At 41.9% G+C, this 21104-nt stretch overlaps 1 protein-coding gene and 2 long non-coding RNA genes across 3 annotated transcripts in view; 1 reads left to right on the forward strand and 2 right to left on the reverse strand.

The window, feature by feature from the left end:
• The window catches only part of LOC148342390 (uncharacterized), a 164601-nt gene that overhangs the window by 86160 nt on the left and 57337 nt on the right, over window positions 1-21104 (forward strand). The gene's annotated exons all lie outside the window — the stretch shown is intronic.
• Window positions 10852-12328, reverse strand: LOC148342393 (uncharacterized). The gene is made up of 2 exons (XR_015842166.1): window positions 11530-12328; window positions 10852-11184 (listed from the first exon to the last, which is right to left on the reverse strand). It is a non-coding gene; the product is annotated as an uncharacterized LOC148342393 (long non-coding RNA).
• LOC148342394 (uncharacterized) lies at window positions 18471-19462 on the reverse strand. Its single transcript, XR_015842034.1, has 2 exons — window positions 19150-19462; window positions 18471-18803 (listed from the first exon to the last, which is right to left on the reverse strand). It is a non-coding gene; the product is annotated as an uncharacterized LOC148342394 (long non-coding RNA).

Consider the following 21104-nt stretch of genomic DNA (forward strand, 5'->3'; position numbering starts at 1 on the left):
CTGTCTGTGATTAAGGGCTATACAAATAAAATTGACTTGACTTGACTTGACCTGGGTGGAGTCACGTGACTACAGCCGCTCAAGCCGTTTTACAGGGGCATGAACATAGCTGCAGACTAAAAGGACTTCTTTTTTTTTTTAAACACCGAATTAACCGACATGGGCAAAATGATTTTATTAAATTTCGATCACGGTAAATTTTCGGTTTATTGCCCAGCCCTACGAGAATAGCAGCGATCCTTGAAGCTTAAAAAAAGACAAAAAAAACCCTGAAGGAACCGACTCTTTGTGGTAAGATGTAAATGTGATTTAGAAAATATGATATATTGAATTTTCAAAGCTCTTTTATTGACACAAGGCCAATGTGATCAGTGCATTGTGTCTGAGTGATGATTTTTTTTCTGTTTACATCAAACATTTAAATGAAATTAATTGCCTTTGCCTGGAACAACATTTGTTAACGTTATGCTTTTCAGTTGTCTTTTAAATCGTACCTAATGGAAAAGGTGTGAGATGAAACGGTGCTTATGAAATTGCTGCCTTCCACAATCATCAATAAAATCACTTGTTCCACTTGCTCAACTGGCCTTCATTACGCTGTGTGAAAAGGTGAAAAACTGAACTAGAAGTTGAACTCTAAAAAGAAGAGGAAAGAGAAACGCAAATCGTCTAAGTTTCTCTCAAAGGTTTTGGAATGTCAGGAGTTGGCAGCTTGATGGTGACTGGAGTCAGCGTTTTTTTGTCACCCCGAAGGAGATGATCCGCATCACGCAGTTCGTTGCTGCTGCTGTCTTAATTGAACCCTGGAGGTCACCCGCCAGCGTCCCTGAATTTCACCGGCGGATATTCAGCTATCCCACGTCTGACCCCAGATTGTTGTGGAATTTTCAGCAGTAAGGGAAGATCAATGAGATAGTCTGGAAAATAAATTGTCATTTGGGTCAGTCTGCAGAGTGATCTCAGTGGGAGAAGTGTGTGGGAAGATACTGATGCACACAGGAAGATGAAGATTTATTTGACAGGAACTGTGTAATCTTAAAACAAAAAGATACTTTTTCTGCGTTGAGCCTACTTATCAGTCAAGGTCGTGTTGTTTTGGCTTCACAAAGAATCCTCGAGTACAAGAAGCGAAAGACACTTTCTTCAAAAGCAGGTGGCCACAATAAATAACAAAAACCTTACTTGCAAAATAATTGTCCATAATATTAAGATTGAACAAAATAGTGACACAAATATTGAAAAAGTAAATACAGTCACGATTAAACATTGAATACTAAATTATTACTAAAACAGTTCAATGAATCTTGAAATTAATAAATAATCACCAAGTTAGTGAAGTTATAAACACTGAAATCATTTTTTAAGACTCTAACATTTAGAGAATAAAACAGTGATGTATTTTAATTTAAAATTCGCAACCACGTCGCTGGCGAAAAACCCTGTAAAAAGGCAAAATGTTGACATAAAGTTTCACTTTATCATGTCAACTGTTAATAATAGAGAAATACATTTGGAATACTGTCCAACCAACAACATGGTGTCAGATGTGAAAACAAAACCAGCAACAAAAGTAAAATTCAATACATCTCTCAAGTTCATATTTGGGAACTAAAATGTTTGTTCATGTGCATCCGGTTCAAATCTTACGTTTTTTCTCTGTTTCGAAGAAGATAACAATGATTTGCATCGCAAATGGCGACATCTGTCGGTGAGTTGGTGACAGTGCGCCACACAGCCAGCAGCCAATCATATCACAGCGGGGGGTGTCCTGTTCTTCCGCTTTTGTGACGAACAGGAAATCCTTTCAGTGGGACTTTGAAAAACGACGCCATCTTTCTTTCATCTCGTCGAACAAAGAGAAGCACACGAGTTATCGCCAAGCAGAGATCAAGTGCGGATTTGTTGAGATTGACGTTTGAAAATGTGTGAAAGAACGACACCCAAGTACAAAGTGGAACTTTGTGGAATAAAAGAAGAGAACGAGCAACATCTTCAACTGCTGGGCGAAGGTTGCAAGCAGCCTCGTGTTGTGCTACACAAAGCAGGTTTGTACACGTCTTACTCTCATTTGCTTTGTAAAGAACGACTTTCTTTCATTAGAAATATGCATCACAACATTAAGTTGTTTGGGGAAATCGTTCAAGGTTATTGCCGTTTTATTTTTAAATGTTGCCTTTTACTTGCCAGTTTGCTGAACATTTGTTTCTGCCAAATGAATTCAGTGCAGAAAATATATGCCAAAGAATAACCATTAGTGGGGGGTAAACTCCGTGTTTTTTTCCCGGTTTAAAATTTGAACTGATTATTTAAAATTTTACATATTCCGGTTTTTATATGTTGCTAAAGAAATTAAGTTTGTCATGTCAGGTTTCAAAACTATGCTGACAGATGTAGTGTATGTTTATATCCACTGTTGGAGTTGAGCCACCGAGAAAATGAGAAACATTTAGTAAATGAATCTTCAAAGCCAAACTTACTCCATTGCGTGTTCGTTTTTCGTACTCAAGAAGAAAAGGGCCAAATAAAGACTCAACAACAGCTGATTAGGGTTGCGATATTTTAGTTTCTTCGATTTCTGGAGTTCAGGAAATAGTACAAATACAGATATCTGGGCGGCTTTTTCTTAATCTGACGAGAAACTGTACTCAGACGAGCACAATCGAAAAATGTCACGATGATCTCAGCCCAGCCTCACATTTTATAGGAGGTTTTCTATGTCAAGGGTCATGTAGGTTGAATCGGTCGTCCTTGCTCCTTCCCCCGTTCCACGTCCAAGGCTGACCTTCTCAGGCAGGCGGCAGTCTCTCCGTCTCTCCTGCTCACATTCCCCTGTAATCTCGTCAGTGTGCAGATTGTGTGGTGTATGTTTTCACAGATCAAATTGTTATGTTTTTGGTGTGACGTCCTTCAACTTGATATGTTTGTATCTTCTATGGCCTATGTGGAAAATGTGTTTTGTCGTATTTGTCCATGAAGTGCTATCTGGTTTGTCATCAGTTTGACCTGAGCAGACTGAATCTGTTTGTTCTGAATGAGAGTGTGGGTCATGAAAATACTCTGTGTGCAATTTTGAGGTCTTACATTTAAACTAAGTCATATAAATTTAGCATATGAATGCATCAGTAAACACCATGACTACAATCCCAGTCAATCTTATCGATGCACTGTACTTCTACATACATTTGATAAATGCTTTTTGTTTAATCAATGTTGAACATATTCAGTAAATATGAACCTGCTAAATTAAATAATTGACCTTCTGTCCCGTAAGTGTTTAAAATAATGCCAGCAATCGTAATACAATCCTTCAATATTCATGTCCGGTGTGGCCATTCCCTAAAAGAAGGGAAGGCCGGAGAGAGGGGACACCTTTCCCTTTTTGCATTTTGGGGAGACTTCTTTTGACATCAGCATGTGACGAGAATAAAATCTCTTTCCAACCAAAATGGCTGTGTCAGAGAATTTTTTTCCATCACCAATTCTGCCATGCTCCGCGACCTGTCCGGAGGGAAGCAGAGCCAGACCCACACATCAACAACAAAATATACCACATTTTTGGCATTTTGCTCCATTGAGGGTCTCAGGGTGCTGGGGCGCTGGCGTTCAACAGCCGGCCGGCTGAACTTTCGGTGAGATGCTTTTACTCACAATGGGTGTTGTGCGCCTGTGTCCAAGCGGTCGGGGCTTTTGGGGTCGTTTAAGAGAGCTTGTGCGTGTGGGTCTGCTGGCTGATTGGTCATGGAAAATGTCCCTGTGTTAGTTTCAATTATTGTTTAAACAAGAGGCCTCTATAATGATTAAGACATAAAAGATGTCAAAGTAACCGCACTTTGAAAGAACATTAGAAAAAGTATTTAAAAAAAAATTTATTAAAAAAAATTATGATAGGAACTAAGTAAATGGGGACGAGTGTGGGAGAAATGTGCAGAAGATAAAGGAAAGAAAGGTCTAGTGCTTAAAGAGATGAGAAATAAGAAGTGTAAAATTATAGCTATAAACAACATAGTCGTGAATAAGCTCAGTTTGAGCACAGACCCTGGCCAGGGTGTAAATTTTAGCAGGAAAATTATGAGCTAAAAATAGAAATAATGAAGAGAAGCGCACTTCCACGAATCGTATTGGGCACTTTGTGGCATGGAACACAGTAAGGATTGAGGCGTACCGTTCTGTGGAGGGCCCGACGGTTTCGCTGGTACGTAGCAAGAATAATGCATTAAGTCTGGGCCGGTTCGACTCCGCTGTTCAGATATGTACCCTGTGATTACTCGTGTTCTGGTCAAGGCCACGCAAAATCAAAAACCTGGCTACCATCTACTGTGGGACCAGGAAGTCAGGCAGCCCCCACGCAGGAGATAAGGGGTGATAGTTATAAACCAGTGCCAGTCCCTCCTTTGTAGAAAGAATTGCCCCTTCTAAAACCCAAATGTTATTGCATTAATATTCCGTTTTATCAGTTCAACTAACGCGTGTGCGTCCTAGTGTGCATTGAAAGATGCAGCATAAAAAATGTTTAAAAATTTGGATAATAACTAAAGCAAAATTAGAATGAGAAAGATAATTGGCTACATAATTGCAGTGAAATTAATCTTAATTGCAAAAAGGGGTAATTTAAATAGAGAAATCTAAGATCATAAAAGGATGAATGCATGTTCTGTGGAATCTGATTTGTCAACACGGAAAAACCCTGAGTGATGAAAACGTGAACATATGGTTCAGGAACAGGTCTCTTTGACGGCAAAAGTCTGACTATGGTAAACAATTGATAATTAGACCTCAATGAAGTGATTGTGCATTTGAAAAAGTTCATATCTTGACTGTGAAAAGCTAAAGTGAGAAACTAGAATTAACTATTTGGCAAACACGAGAACGTATTCAGTCTCGAAGAAGACTGAACGCAGTAAAATTGCAATAAGAAGAACAATAAACCAGCCCAGAGTGTTACAATGTCCTGGAAACAAAAGTTTGGGATTGCCCCTGAGGGTGAAATTCCTCTCTGAACTCCTTCTTTTTGCACCTGGCAGAAACTCATGAAACAGGGATACTGATCAGAGATACAATTTTGTTGAAACAGAACATGCAAGGTTAAAGGTCATGCAAAATGAAAAATAAAACATCTAATGTTCCATACTTCAGTTTGGCGACGGATGTACTACGGTAATTCAATTAATGGAACAACATTTTGAGATGGAAATGACAGGAATGTCATGAATTATCATGTTATGAGGGGACTTTTGAGATACAGTAAATTGATTTAAATTAAATTAGAATTTTTTTAGTCTGCGGATAATCCACTTCAAAGAATACTGACTCATTGGTTGAGGAAAACGGGGTTATATTAGTTCAGTGGTTCTCGATTATTTCCTGTCACGCCCCCCCTACCAAGAAGAAAATAAATTTGCGCCCCCCCACTACAGTTTTTTTTTACATTTCGTACTAATGTACGTGTTCTTTGTATATTAATGTTGGATTGTCAATAAAATATCCCTTAACAAAGCTAAATTGATAAAAATATATAATTTTGAGAACGACTATTGTGAGGATCTCAAAACTCAGCACTCTCTGGTGCGAATATTGATGGGATGATAAATATTTACTATACGTTTTTGTTTAGTTTTTTTTTACTTTATTAACATGAACAAACCAAACAGTTATTAATACGTACATAATATAGAAAAGACAAAAAGAGCCAGGGGGATTTCAAACAAAAATTCTATATAAATAACAAAGCAACAGTTTTAATATGTTGACTATACATTTTTTTTTTTATGTTCACAATCTGATTGACGTTGAACCGCTTCGTTGTGATGACGTCAGCCATTTCCGTGTTCCAGCCTGAGAGCGTCTGCTAAATTGCTAACGTAGCCATCGTCTTATTTTGTTCGGATACGTAATGGTTGCAATACAACATTTCTGTTCATAGCTGCTGGCTCTCCGCCCGAGCGCGGTTTGAGTCAGACTTCTTTTCAAAGTCGAGCGTCCATCGAAGCAATTCATTTTAGCGATTAGCGCGCTTAGCGTCTTCTTGCTCGCTCTGCTGCGGCGCAAGATAGCTTGGCGCGGGGCATTTAAGGAGCGGCGAAAGAAATCACTTCAACGAGCGACGGGGCGACGCTTTTTTTTTTTGTTAATCAGTACTGCGTGACAGGGCGACACGTTTTTTTTAAAACCAGTACTGCGTAAACTCTGGGCACAAATAGCTTTGACGAGCTCAAACTCGCATTGTCTGAGATCGCCTTTTTCGGTCCCAAAACCATGCAAAAAAGCATGTTCGCCAGGGTCCCACGCGCCCCCCTCAGCATCACACCGCGCCCCACTATTTGAGAATCACTGTATTAGTTAGTTAGTTAGTTAGTTGGCTGCCAGGATGGCCGAGTGGTCTAAGGCGCCGCGTTCAGGACCCAGTCTCCCCAGGAGGCCTGGGTTCGAATCTCGAATTTCCCCATTGTGGGACTAATAAAGGGAATATTATTATTATTATTATTATTATTAAAAAAGAATAGCTAAATTATAGTTGACGTGTTCATGGGGATTGAATATGAATCATAAACAGAAGACAAAACCAATTGGCATTGGCATTTGTAAAATATGATGAGGGATTAAGTTAGTGAGCTCTTATGGGAGACGGGGCGAGACGCGAATGGATTGAAGCTTCCGCCAGTGACCCGTCCAATAGTGTCACCACCACACAGCTGTGCTGGTGGCCGTCCTCGAGGGCGTGCGCCTCCCAGTTACTGACATCAAGCGAAACAGTCCGTCAATGAGAAACTGCTCATCAGTATGAGTAGAACCCCCGTTTTTGCATCGATGAAAGAAAATATTGTATTGGATGGAGAAAAAGAATTGTTACACTTGCAGGTTCAGGGGGACAAGAGTGCTAATTCACCCGGAAAAGAAAAAAGAATATGGAAAAAATAAATAAAATAAAACAGAGGGACCAGCTAATGCAGCAGCCGACGCATGCAGCTCCCATTGCGTCTGCTCTTTCCGTTTCCGTTACTCCTGGGCCAGGTTCTGGTGACGCAGCGCCACAGCAGGCTTGTTGTCCGCACCTGCCGGTCAACAAGGTCACGTAACAGAAGTAGGGGTGGTTATAGACATGGGTTGTGAGTGGGACGTGCTTTTGCTATGGGGTGTGGGGTCACTGGGTGATGGGCGGTCCAAACCGAGCCACTTCCTGAAATGTGCCATCCTGTGGTCCAGCGCCACGCCAGTCACAAAGAGCTCCACTAGCACGGGGGCGCCATCGCTACCCCCTCCTCCGACAACGCTTCTATGGCTTCCAAACGCACAGTTGACGCCTCAACCCGATTGGGACCCCATTCCACGATAGGGGTGCCCGTGGAGCCTCAGCATTCAAGGACCGGCAGGTCTTGGCATTCCGGTGACGATTGATGGACAACAGTTTTTGATGGTGGAACAAGATATTCCACGCTTTGCAAGCTTGATGAGCAACAATGAGCAACAACACTGTCACGTTTGTGGGACTCTTGAGATTGGCCGAGTCACTGCCATGGACCGAACCCACACCTGTGAAACACTGGAATTCGAGTGGGACTGAATTTCCAGAAGGGACTGAATTTGACTCCAGTCGACTGGGCAGCTCTGAGACCAGGGTCTCCATCCTCCTGCTGCTGGTACGTCTTGTTCCTGCTCTGGTCTGCGTGGTGTAGCCGCCTCCACCCATTCAAACCACCAATTGGTCCTTTGCATTGAACACTGAGTTATGATGATTTTGTTTGTCAGGATGCATTCACCCAATTTCGAGGGTCAGAAGTGCATCTTGCATTAGGATTATGTATTTGTGATGTCTACCGGTGCTGCCTCGCATGTGTGCCTTGCCCCAGAGCAGAGGAAACGGTATGAATTGTCTCTGTTCGCGGAGCCACAAATCACATTAACTATCGGTGCGCATCATCATACTCAAGATTTAGGCCCATTGGTGAAGAGTTAAATTTAGATGTCGAATACCCCATGTCACTAACAGGGTGTGGTGTTTCAGCACCCATTCCGAATTCTTCTCTTATGGAACATTTTCCGAGTTTCTCGACACTACGGTAGATAGTGAATGGGTCACTCTGAAGCGAAAGCTCTGTTTGCGTCTCTGCCAGAGGGGTTGTGGACCCGGGGTCTGACTGATGTTGTGCTCTGCTCCACAGCTTCCCCAATTTGTTTTTGCGATATCTGCGAATGTTTTTATATTATTGTGAAAGAAATTAAGTTTGTCATGTCATCATGTCTCAAAACTATGCTTACAGGTTAATAAAAGGTCACAAAAACATGGACCTCTTAAACAGGAAAACGTGAGTTCAGTGGTAACAGAGTTGTGTCTATGCTGGCAGTTGAGCAAGAAGCCACAAAAAAACTGATGCACGTCTTGAACCGTGTTTAACTGGAAACCGTTTAGCTCGCATTGAACAGAAGTGTGACCCTAACATGTCTTGTAAGCTGAAACCGTTCGAACAACAGGAAGCGTGTGGATGGGTGTGATAGAGTCAAAGTGTTAATGTTTTTTCATTCTTTATGAGTTTGCATATTCAAAATGCTTTGCTGTGCTTCAATAAAACGCTGCACAGGAGCGGGAACGCTTTTCTCTTTGGCGGACTTCTCCTCGCAAGTGACAAAGACAATCTTGGCTGGGTGATTCATTTATGAAGGCTTGTCTCGTTTTTGACAAAAACTCTGACATATCTTGTTCAAGCAATTCCTTATGGAATGATTCAACCTGACTCTAAAAACTGTGCATACTGCGGCAAAAAGATCAATAGCGGTTGATGAATTTTAGTGGATAAAGCACAAAGGATTCTTTTTTTTTTTGAAAAATCAAGTACGTATTGGTCTTATTTATGAAATCTTTACTGGCTCGGTCAATTAACCTTTCACTCCCGTCAGATAATCATCACAAGTCTCGAATCTTCTCACACAGCTGACATTTATTAATTTGTCACCGTCAAACTATAAAACATACAAAAAATATAAATATACAACTGCAATATACAATATTTACAAAGATAATGAAAAGAAAGCACAGCAACACCATCAAGTGTAAACATAGTTGTTAGCAGCAAAACATACCTCGATGACTGCACAATAATTCTGAGGGGAATGAGCTTCAAATGCTGGCAGAAAAGTCACTTCAGAAACTGACAATTAGAACGGAAAATATTAACCATTGCCACTATAGACACAAAACCAGCAGGATATTAACCTGTAATCTTACAGGGGAAAGTTTACCTTCTTATTCAGCCGACCAAACAGACTCAGCTTGTCAATCATGTCCGACGGCACTTGCCTTGCCACGTAAAGAGCGCATGAGTATGAACAGTGCAACTCTCAAACACGTCCCCGGAGCAACAAACAATATAATTACTTTCCTATTGTTCCATGTACAAACGATTCACAAATAGGAAAAGAAAACTTGCATGACAACTATACACAAATTATCAATAAAGTCAACTTGCCAATTGTTTGATGAATAATAAAATTATAATAAATTAAATGACATAATATTTTGGCAGTTAAAGAACCTGTGAGAGTATGTAAATAGTTTGTGTATTTTTAATCATGTTTTTTATCCACTATTTGTATCAATGATAATTACACACACACACTCACAGACACGCACATCATTGCTTCAGCACACATGCGCACACCCACACGCTTGTTTGGGTTTCACTTTCCATAGGTTTCGTTTTTCTCTGAATAAAGTCCAGAGGGATGGGCGAAGAAGTCAGTGAGAGTGCGGGAGAGTGAACTGGCAAGACGTCTACTTCACTTCCTGGCTTCTCCTCCCATCCGCGATGGAGAAAAGACAAAACCTTCCCTGGTTATTCCTCTGGTTCTCTGCATTTAATTCAGTCTAATGAAGGCGTCAGGACCTTTTTAAACCTGACAGAACCTCCGGTGGCTCTGCATTGTTTTGTGCACGTGTGCATCGTTTCACCTCATCCAAACATTTAAAATACATTTCATGCATCCATCCAAGGTTGCACGGATCTCATCAGTGAACAAGCGCATGCTGCAAGGAATGCATCTGCATCTTTGGCTGGCTATGGGCTTAAAAAGGGAGTACGCCACAACCCCCTTTTCTACCAACAAGGCCAGGAACATTTAGTTCCTGGTCATAAAGTTCCTATGGCTCTGGTGGTTTGCATCTCATAGTTCCTGGTAATTTATCCAAATGACAATGATGATGTATCAGTGGGAGGTGTTGTGTTACTTTGTTACTCATTACTGACACCCTCTGGCTGTTAAGCATCATTGCAGTTACAAAATAATTCAGTGAACTCATAATATTTTGGTGTATCTTTCGTCGAATTTGAATGCATATTGGATAACTTTAAAATATACAGTCATTATTCAAATATGTCAACATGAAAGTCAGAGTGAAAGTGTTGTTGCTTAATGCTTATGTGTAAGAACTTTTACTCTTCAAACGTAATTTTGTTTTAAAATTTATTTCAAAACAGAAATTTTATAAAAATAAAAAGGGTAATGTCGGAACTTACTCGCAGGATAAATATCATTTTGGGTAAAAAAAAAACAAACGTAAATCATACAATAAATAGCGACTCTGATGCCAGGGCCCCTTTAATTATTTTAGGGATCCAGATTATAATGGAAGCAAAAAGTACCCACGATGAAACTATCCATAAATGTGGAACCACCACAATTGAACTAAGCAGCGTCACACTCAAGCCAAGTAAAATAAATCTGAATTTTTTTTAGTGTACCAATTATTCGTAAGTATTCAACTCAAGACTCATCCATCTTGGGTCGCAGGGAGATTGGCGGCAGCAACTCTACTTAGAGCAATAATAAACCTCCAATAGAAACAAGACACACTTAGAACAATTAACAGGAATATGTGAACAGTTGTATTTATATATCCCAAACTCCCCAATATTCAGAACATTCAATCTCTCTTTAAACATATATTCGTGTTAGTTTGTGTCAAAATTGGTGTCAGATCTGACCCACAAAAAAAATGTCTGAGATCTCAGAAAAAACAAAAAAAAGGAAAAAAAGATTTGTCCAAAAAAAATCCTCTTGAAGGTCCTACCACCCTCCAGGGAAATAGGTGGCCACGGGAATCCAACGTCACTCGCCGGCGTCCTAGGAAGTATCCAATCCACTGCCGGTGCAGTTCAAGCTTTAGACGATTCTTTTAGTCCCAGAAAAAACAGCCTGCACGAAACGTGCAGAGCAATCATTCAATGTGGCCCCAAAAACAACAGTGCAACAATCGTCCAGTGAAAAAAAATTAAATAGAATAAAAGAAAATACGTGTATCTAACACACATGGAGTCCTTCGTGAGCCTGTTAGCTTATCTCACTAGGTAGTACACTTGCTAGGAAGGCATGTGCGAGTAAAATAGTTTACAATGCTTTAATTTCTTCAGTTATATCTCACCATTAGCTAATAACAATCTCAACGTTCACAAACCTTCATCCTGACTGTTTTTTTCAGTTAAACATCATGAGATACATTGACACAGGAATGTTAATTAGGCACATTCGACAAAAACTCACCAGGATCGATAGTCTCAAAATAAATCGAATTTCCTTGGCAAGAAAACACCACAGGATTTGAACTCCATTCGCTCACAGTTCACACAAAAAAGTTCAACGGACCAGTATGGTCTATTCAGAGCCTTTCTCCTTCAACTCGCATGAAACAAAATGCTAGAAAGTTCTCTACGTCTCTCGTACGAGATGAGACGTCATATCAATGCTGCGGTGCGTTCTAGGTCCGTAGGAAATAGTAACAGCGCTAAGAAAAAATCACATTAACAGAAAATAAGAATAGGAATAAAAAAAGGCTGAGCCAAACATGGGTTACATTCTCCCCCTCTAAACGGCATGAGTCTCTTCATGCAACGTTTTACAGCTTGGGCATTGTGGAGGTTGTAGTACAGCTCTCGAGAACGCAACGCTTAAAGCCTGAAAAAAAGAACTAATAGCCAAGTTCAGTGGCTCTCCCAGTTCATCATAGGTAAACTTTTTAGGTTGACGTCTTTCTCTTTCGGAGCGTCGCAAGCCTATTGACTTAACCGCCGCATCATCTGTTTTGACAGTGTCAGTACTGGGTTTACAGTCTGAGGGAATAACTGTGTCAGTCAGGGTAGGAGTCAAGTCAGGTTCAGGGATCTCAATAAGATGGTCGGAAGACCTATCTGTAGATGGCAACTCAACACTACTCAACCCAGGAACTTCATGTTGTGAGGTCATGATGGACCTATCAAGGTCAAGTGTTGGTTTCTCTGGCCCTGCAACATCAGAAGATGACACTGAGGGTTGGACATGCTTAGGAGGTTGGAATTTAACAGGAAACTGCTCAGTTTGGGTATAAGGCCCTTCGTGATTATCTGCCGCTCCCGTGAGTCAATACAAAATATCTCTTCATCACTCGTTTCATCCTTGTCACTGTACTCTCCTTCACTTCCAACATCAGTCTCCATCATCTTATTTGTCTTGCTCCTTGTCTTCACTTTCCTTGAATTGTCTCCTGGAGAATCGGATTCATTCTGATCCTCCACAGGTAAGAACCCACAAGGCAAAAGAAGATCCCTGTGTAAAGTGCGCTGAGGACCCTCTCCAGTCTCTGGTTTAACAACATAAACAGGACTGTCCTTGATGCGTTTTACAACAGTGTGAATGGTTTGCTCCCAACGATTTGCCAGTTTGTGCTTTCCTCTGACATTAACATTCTTTACTAGGACCCTATCACCAACTAAGAGTTCAGCAGCTCTTATTTTGTTGTCAAAACGTGTCTTATTCTTCTCACCCATCTTCTTTGAGTGTTTGGAAGCAAGAGCGTAGCTTTCTTGGAGGTTTGCACGAAGAGTTTTGACATAATCTGAATAGGACTTTGGACTAGATTTGCCAGGGTATGTACCAAGGATAAGATCAATAGGCAACCTGGGCTGTCTGCCGAACATTAGTTCGTATGGGGAATACCCTGTCGTGTCATTTCTGGTACAGTTGTAGGCATGCGTTAAGGGCTTGACGAAGTCTCGCCAATGGAACTTGTCCTTCTCCTCCAATGTGCCTAACATAGCTAGCAACGTCCTATTGTAGCGTTCTACAGGGTTTCCCCGGGGATGATACGGAGTGGTACGGATCTTCCTCGCCCCAACCAAAGCACAAAGCTCCTTGACTATTTTAGACTCAAAGTCTCTCCCTTGATCACTTAGCAGACGGCAAGGAAACCCATAGGGAATGATCAAGTTATCCCAAAGCGTTTTCGCTATCGTTTTAGCTTTCTGGTCTCTTGTAGGTACTGCTATGGCAAATTTTGTAAAATGATCCGTCAATACTAACACATTCCTTGTGTCTCGACTATCTGGCTCAATGGACAGATAATCCACACAAACTAATTCAAGTGGGTAAGTCGTGTGAATGTTTTCCAGCGGGGCGGCTCTTTGGGGAAGACCCTTCCTCATGACACATCGAGGGCATTTCCTGCACTTATCTTCAATGGACTTGGCCATTCTTGGCCAATAGAACCTAGCTCGAGCAAGATGTAAGGCACGGTCAAATCCCAGGTGACCAATCTCATCATGTACACCTTTCAAAGCTCTTTCACGATACTGATGAGGTAGTACTAACTGGTAGACTAGAGAATCTTGGTCTTTACACTTCCTGTATAACACTCCATTTCTGAGTTCAAGTTTGTTCCATTGGTTTAGCATGACCTTAACATCAGCGGATTCGTACTTTGTTTCATTGAGTCCAGGTTTTGCACCTCCTTCCAACAAGGTTATGACACGTGCAATAGGGGGGTTCATCCTTTGTGCTGTGTGCCAATCAGCATCTGTCATTAAGGGCAAGATATTTTCACCATATGCTTCAGGGACTGCTGTAAGGTCAATAGCGAGAGACTCGACAACAACAAAAGGTTCTGATGGAATTGAAACAGAATGGCGCTGGCACAAAGCAGTGAAAGTTTCATGATCCATTTGATTTGATGAATCAATGAGTCGCATTTTCATGTCATTAATACGAGCTCTCTCTTTGCAAAAAGCCTCATCTTCATAAGGTGGTTCTTGTGGCCGCCGAGACAACCCATCGGCGTCTTTGTTCGCTTGACCAGCCCTGTACTTGATGGTAAAGTGATAAGTGGACAAGGCAGCCAACCACCTGTGTCCAGCAGCATCCAACTTGGCACTTGTTAAGACGTATGTTAGAGGATTATTATCAGTCAGGACAACAAAAGAAGAACCATACAAGTAATCGTTAAATTTGTCACACACAGCCCACTTGAGGGCCAAGAATTCAAGCTTGTGTGTGGGATAATTTTGTTCGCTTTTGGAAAGCCCCCGGCTCGCATATGCAATTGCCCTAAGCTTCCCCCCTTGCTGCTGATAGAGGGCAGCTCCCAAGCCATCACGACAAGCATCAGTGTGCAGTATGTATGGGAGCTGTGGATCTGCAAAGGCGAGAATAGGTGCTGAGGTTAGTTTCCTGATTATCGTGTGAAACGCTGTATCACACTCTGGAGTCCACTGCTCTGCAAGAGGCTGAGTCGGACTGCGAGTTAGCTGAGGTGGCTCTCGTTTGTAAATTTTTCCTCGTTTCTTTGGTGGGTGATAATTTGTAGTAAGACGGTTAAGGGATTTAGTTATCTTGGAATATCCTTCAATAAAACGTCGATAGTACCCAGCGAAGCCTAAAAAACATTTTAACTCTTTGACAGTAGATGGACGTGGCCAGGTTTTCAAAGCTGAGATTTTGTCCGGATCAGTATGTACTCCATGGGCATCCACAACATGTCCTAAATATTTAACTGAGTCTCGAAAGAAATGACACTTTTCTGGGGACAGTTTAAGCCCATAGTCTCTGAGACGTGACAGGACTTTCATCAACCTGTTCTCGTGTTCCTCCAACGTGTCTGAGAACACAATTAGATCGTCCAAAAAAACAAGCACTTCGTTCAAGTGGAGGTCACCAACACACCGCTCCATGAGGCGTTGGAAAGTGCCTGGGGCATTCGTGACACCTTGTGGCATCCTATTAAATTCATAGAAGCCAAAGGGGCATAAAAAAGCTGTCTTAGGCTTGTCTTCTTCAGCTACCTCAACCTGATAATAACCAGACTTAAGGTCCATGACAGAAAACCACTTCGCCCCACTGAGAGCTGTGAATGTTTCCTCAATATTTGGTAGGGCGTATGCATCTCTTATGGTCCTCAAATTTAACTTGCGATAGTCTATGCATAGCCTGATGGATCCGTCCCTCTTTTTAACCAATACAATTGGTGAAGCAAAGGGGCTTTGAGACTCACGGATTATACCTGCGTCAAGTAGCTGTCTGAGATGCTGCTTCACTGCTTCTCTGTCGCTTGGGTGAATGGGCCTTGGACGTTCTTTGAAGGGTGTCTCATCGTGTAACCGGATCTGATGCTTTACAGCAGTAGTGTGGCCGTGCGACATGTCATCAAGAGCAAAAACATCAGAAATGGATAGTAACTTTTCCCGGATGCGCTCTTTCCATTCCTCTGAGATGGGAGACTCGTCAAGATCGAAGATGAATCTACTGGTCTCCTGTCCCGGTTGATTTAGGGAAACTTGAGGTTTAACAGGTGTAAAAGGGGACACCTGCTGGGCTACACAAGCTTGTGCAAGAACGCTGGTTGGCCGCAGTGTCACGCTACGTTCACCCACATTATGTACAATGACAGGCACTTTGGTACTGGCCCTAAAAGGAATGTCTACAAAAACGGACTCGATCAGCAGGCCTCCTGGCAACTTGTACTGCTCATGCTGTTCAAGCACAAAGCTCGTGTATGGGTTTGTTCTTCTTAATCTCACATTTCCCATGAGACATGTTTTCTGGTTTGGAAGAATTGTGACAGGCTTCTTACTATGCAGCATTACCGGGTAGGGATCGGTATCATTTCTCTGAGCCTGGGCAACATGTTGTAGGATCATTGCAAACTCTTTGGAGTGTATTCCTTGAATAAACGCAGGCCCATTTTGCTCCACTAATTGTTCATAAAGTCGCAAAAGTACATTTGTCCCAATCAGCAATGGAATTTTACTGTTAAAGTGGCATTCGGGAACTACGAGTGCTAGTACGACCAACTCCTGCTCTTCTCCTATCATATGTCGTGGGAAGGAAATGTGCGTCTGAATGTAGCCGAGGTATGGGACATTCTGTCCTCCGGCTCCCTCAATTTCAAGAATAGTGTGAATAGGTTGGATGGAAAGATGAGAAAGGTGCTCTTTGTGGAAAGACTCAGAGATTGTCGTTACTTGTGAACCGGAATCTATTATAGAGTCACATGGCGTCCCTTCAATCAGTACAGAGGCTGCACAGCGTGGGCCTATGAGACCTTTGGGCAAAGACAATTGAGGGTCGAAAATGTGTTCGGGTTTCATCGGGCAAGTGTTTTGCTGTTCAATGTCAAAAGATTTGGGACTCTGAGAATCAATGGTTGCAGCTCCTGGATGTCCCACAGCAGGAGCTGCCATTAGTTTAATGCAAAAGGAGCTGAAGCCTGTCGTGCCACAAAGTCAGCTTGTTTCTTCTTCAACTCAGCGTTTTTCTCTCTGACGAGGACAGGGTTTGAATCATTCGTGCAATGAACTGCTATGTGATTGTCTTCCCCACACTTGAAACAAAACCATGCACGAGGCATGCCAGGGATTTTAACAGAGGTTCGTGACTGTCTTGAATTGACATATAAGGACTCCTTAGGCTCAGTTGCACCATATTTGTGTGCAACCCTTTGGGTTTGGATAAGCATTTGGACTTGCTTGGTTAACTCAGCAATTTGCTTTTCAATGTTAGCAGGTTCATTTGTGGGTTGTGAATCTACAGGGGGACTAGACATTGGGGTGGTGGTCTTTTCCTTTTTGCTCAACTTTTCCACTTGCTTTGTGAGTTCAGTGACCTTTAAATCAAGCTTTGCAGTTTCGTCATCAATTGAAGTGGGGCTTGTCAGCGACGCTTGGTCAAGGACGGGCATGTTAAATACAGAGTGGGCATGTGCAGCAGCCTTTGTTGCACCCAAATGTTTTTTCATACGGTCCAATTTAGCTGTCCGTCTGTCTTCCTCTGTCCGCAACATGAGAATGAGGTCCGGGAACGAAGGGGGGGAACTCTTTTTCCCTTCAAGCTGAAGACCGATGATCAAACTCTGGTCCCAGCAACCCCGAATGAACTGTTTAAGGAGTAGCTCATTCACATTTGTAGTAGATGCACCCCCTCTAGAAATAACTCTGGTGAGAAGACTGTGAAGGCGACTCAAGAAAGCGGAGGGCTTTTCTCCATTGTTTTGGTTGGAGCCCAGAAATGAGGCGAAAAGTTCTTCTCCATCCTCAACAACGCCAAAAGCGGATTCAAGCTGAGTCACATATGTTGATGGTAGTGCAGTGACTCCGAGGGGCTTTACAATGTCTGAAGCAGGGCTAAGTAAGCTTTCAAGCATCCTTCTTACTTTGTGTGCATCAGTCAAAGAAGAGTCGCAAAGTAAAAGATCAACTTGGGTGCGCCATGTCTCATAATCAACTTCACCGTTGGGCCGAGGAAGTCGACCTGAGAAGGTGCGTATTTTTGCATGTGCAAGGGACGTATGAGTTGGCTCGTTACGTATAATGTGCTCAACCACCACTTTCTGGACATGAGAAGGGTTGTAAATGCTCTCATCTAATCGAACAGCACTAGGACTAAAAGCACTTGTGGGCTCTGCTGGTTCACTTTGATCACAATAGTGAGTGTCAGTATCAATGTTTTGGTCATTAGTCGGTTGTGTCATAGCATTAGGTGTGGGGCCCGCCTGTAATTCACTTTGAAGGAAACTAAGGAAGCCTACCTTGCCACTATTTCCCATAAACTCAAGTTCTCTAAGGTACCGACGGGCCACTTCTTTGCCCATCTCCCCTTGAGCGATATCTCTAATAGTTTTAGACGACCAAGTCGAACTTGGGTTATTGGGGCTTGCAAGTTCCCCTAAGGTCGCAGGATCAACTTCCAAAATAGCCTGTTCTGATTCGTAGATAACGAGAGTTCTGCCTTGCGGTTGGTGTGGCTCATCTGGAACCCTAATGACCTTTTCTATTTTACCATTTATCACAAAAAACATCAGAAATATGACCATCTGTGCAACTTGGTTCGATTCCTGTGACATACAACGTTTTTTGACCATCAACTCTAAACCGCTGACAAAGATCCATTTTTTTTTCAGAGATATAAGTTATAAATAAGCGTATCTTATGGGTTGGAGGTAACAAAAGCCACTATGCCAATCTCCTGGCTGGCTCGCCACAATTTGTGTAACCACCACAATTGAACTAAGCAGCGTCACACTCAAGCCAAGTAAAATAAATCTGAATTTTTTTTAGTGTACCAATTATTCGTAAGTATTCAACTCAAGACTCATCCATCTTGGGTCGCAGGGAGATTGGCGGCAGCAACTCTACTTAGAGCAATAATAAACCTCCAATAGAAACAAGACACACTTAGAACAATTAACAGGAATATGTGAACAGTTGTATTTATATATCCCAAACTCCCCAATATTCAGAACATTCAATCTCTCTTTAAACATATATTCGTGTTAGTTTGTGTCAAAATTGGTGTCAGATCTGACCCACAAAAAAAATGTCTGAGATCTCAGAAAAAACAAAAAAAAGGAAAAAAAGATTTGTCCAAAAAAAATCCTCTTGAAGGTCCTACCACCCTCCAGGGAAATAGGTGGCCACGGGAATCCAACGTCACTCGCCGGCGTCCTAGGAAGTATCCAATCCACTGCCGGTGCAGTTCAAGCTTTAGACGATTCTTTTAGTCCCAGAAAAAACAGCCTGCACGAAACGTGCAGAGCAATCATTCAATGTGGCCCCAAAAACAACAGTGCAACAATCGTCCAGTGAAAAAAAATTAAATAGAATAAAAGAAAATACGTGTATCTAACACACATGGAGTCCTTCGTGAGCCTGTTAGCTTATCTCACTAGGTAGTACACTTGCTAGGAAGGCATGTGCGAGTAAAATAGTTTACAATGCTTTAATTTCTTCAGTTATATCTCACCATTAGCTAATAACAATCTCAACGTTCACAAACCTTCATCCTGACTGTTTTTTTCAGTTAAACATCATGAGATACATTGACACAGGAATGTTAATTAGGCACATTCGACAAAAAACTCACCAGGATCGATAGTCTCAAAATAAATCGAATTTCCTTGGCAAGAAAACACCACAGGATTTGAACTCCATTCGCTCACAGTTCACACAAAAAAAGTTCAACGGACCAGTATGGTCTATTCAGAGCCTTTCTCCTTCAACTCGCATGAAACAAAATGCTAGAAAGTTCTCTACGTCTCTCGTACGAGATGAGACGTCATCTCAACGCTGCGGTGCGTTCTAGGTCCGTAGGAAATAGTAACAGCGCTAAGAAAAAATCACATTAACAGAAAATAAGAATAGGAATAAAAAAAGGCTGAGCCAAACATGGGTTACAAATGCAAAATGAAATACTTGAAAACATATTTCGCTTGAAGGATTCCTATTCTATCAATGACATTATGTTGCTATGGCCCCCAGTGGTCTGCATCAATATGTTAGGGTCCCACAACAGGTGTTCCATCAGACGCACACAATAGCCTGTGTGTGCTAACTTCGCTTAGCTTCCAGAAACATCTGTGACTATGTCAGGAATGTAATCGGCATTAGCCGCAACGTGCTTCCTTTTTAATTGCTCGTTTATCACTGTTGTTGTGCTGCTAAAGGGAGGTTTACGTCATAGGACGTAATTTTGTGAAATGCCCCCATGGTCCGGTCCAAGTTGGGGTCGCACGCATTGCTCCGTGTGCGGCAGGCATAAGTCAAGGTAGCACGGTAGAAACAATATAAGACAAAGTCGCCGCCTGAGCTTTGACTTGACCAAACCAAATTTGTGTTTGTCTTTTTGTGTCCTGCAGACGTCTGTGAAAACGATCTCCGTTCTGTGAAAGAAGAGCCAGACTTGACTCACATCAAAAAGGAGGAGGAGGAGGAGGAGATCAACAAGTCACCACTGAACGTTGTCCCTATAAAGACTGAAGATGAAAACAAGGATGAGAGTGAAGACAACAGAGGGGTGGAGCCTACAAGCAGCAGCTCAAGTCATCACGTGACAACAGAAGTTGATGAAGACCACTGGGGGCCATCACAAGCACATAATGAGGACACATTATCAGACGCTCATGACAATGATGATGATACTAATGATGATTATGATTATGATGGGCAAGCCAAAGGTGAAAGGGCATGCCACACTGACTCATTCACTTCAAAGCTGTCTTTAAAAGGGCACAGAAAAACACACAGTAGTGAAAAACCTTTTTCCTGCTCGGTTTGTGGCAAAAGCTTCTCTCGGAAGTCTCATTTAGTAAGGCACACAGGAACGCACAGTGGAGAAAAAACGTTTTCTTGCTCAGTTTGTGGCAAAGGATTCTCTCATAAGGCAAATTTAACGAGCCACACAAGAACACACACTGGAGAAAAACCTTTTTCTTGCTCAGTTTGTGGCAAGAGTTTCTCTCAAAAGTTTCAATTAAAAATCCACGCAAGAAGACACAGTGTTGAAAAATCTTTTTCCTGCTCAGTTTGTGGAAAATGCTTCTCTCATAATTCGAGTTTAACATATCACACAAGAACACACACTGGAGAAAAACCTTTTTCATGCTCAGTTTGTGGAAAAAGCTTCTCTCAAAAGTCGCATTTAACAAGCCACGCAAGAAAGCACAGTGGAGAAAAACCTTTTTCCTGCTCAGTTTGTGGCAAAAGCTTTAATGTAAAGTCATTTTTAACAAATCACACAAGAACACACACTGGAGAAAAACCTTTTTCATGCTCAGTTTGTGGCAAGAGTTTCTCTCGAAGCTCTCATTTAATAATTCACTCAAGAACACACACTGGAGAAAACCCTTTTTCTTGCTCAGTTTGTGGCAAAAGCTTTTCTTTTAAGTGGAATTTAAAAACACATACACGATTTCACACTGGAGAAAACCCTTTTTCATGCTCAGTTTGTGGAAAATGCTTCTCTCGAAAGGCAAGTTTAACAGAACACACACGAAAACACAGTGGAGAAAACCCTTTTTCCTGCTCAGTTTGTGGCAAGAG

The sequence above is a fragment of the Idiotropiscis lumnitzeri genome, chromosome 2 (assembly GCF_059441095.1).
Source record: "Idiotropiscis lumnitzeri isolate Australia: NSW breed Sydney's pygmy pipehorse chromosome 2, RoL_Ilum_1.0, whole genome shotgun sequence".
Taxonomy (NCBI): Eukaryota; Metazoa; Chordata; class Actinopteri; order Syngnathiformes; family Syngnathidae; genus Idiotropiscis; species Idiotropiscis lumnitzeri.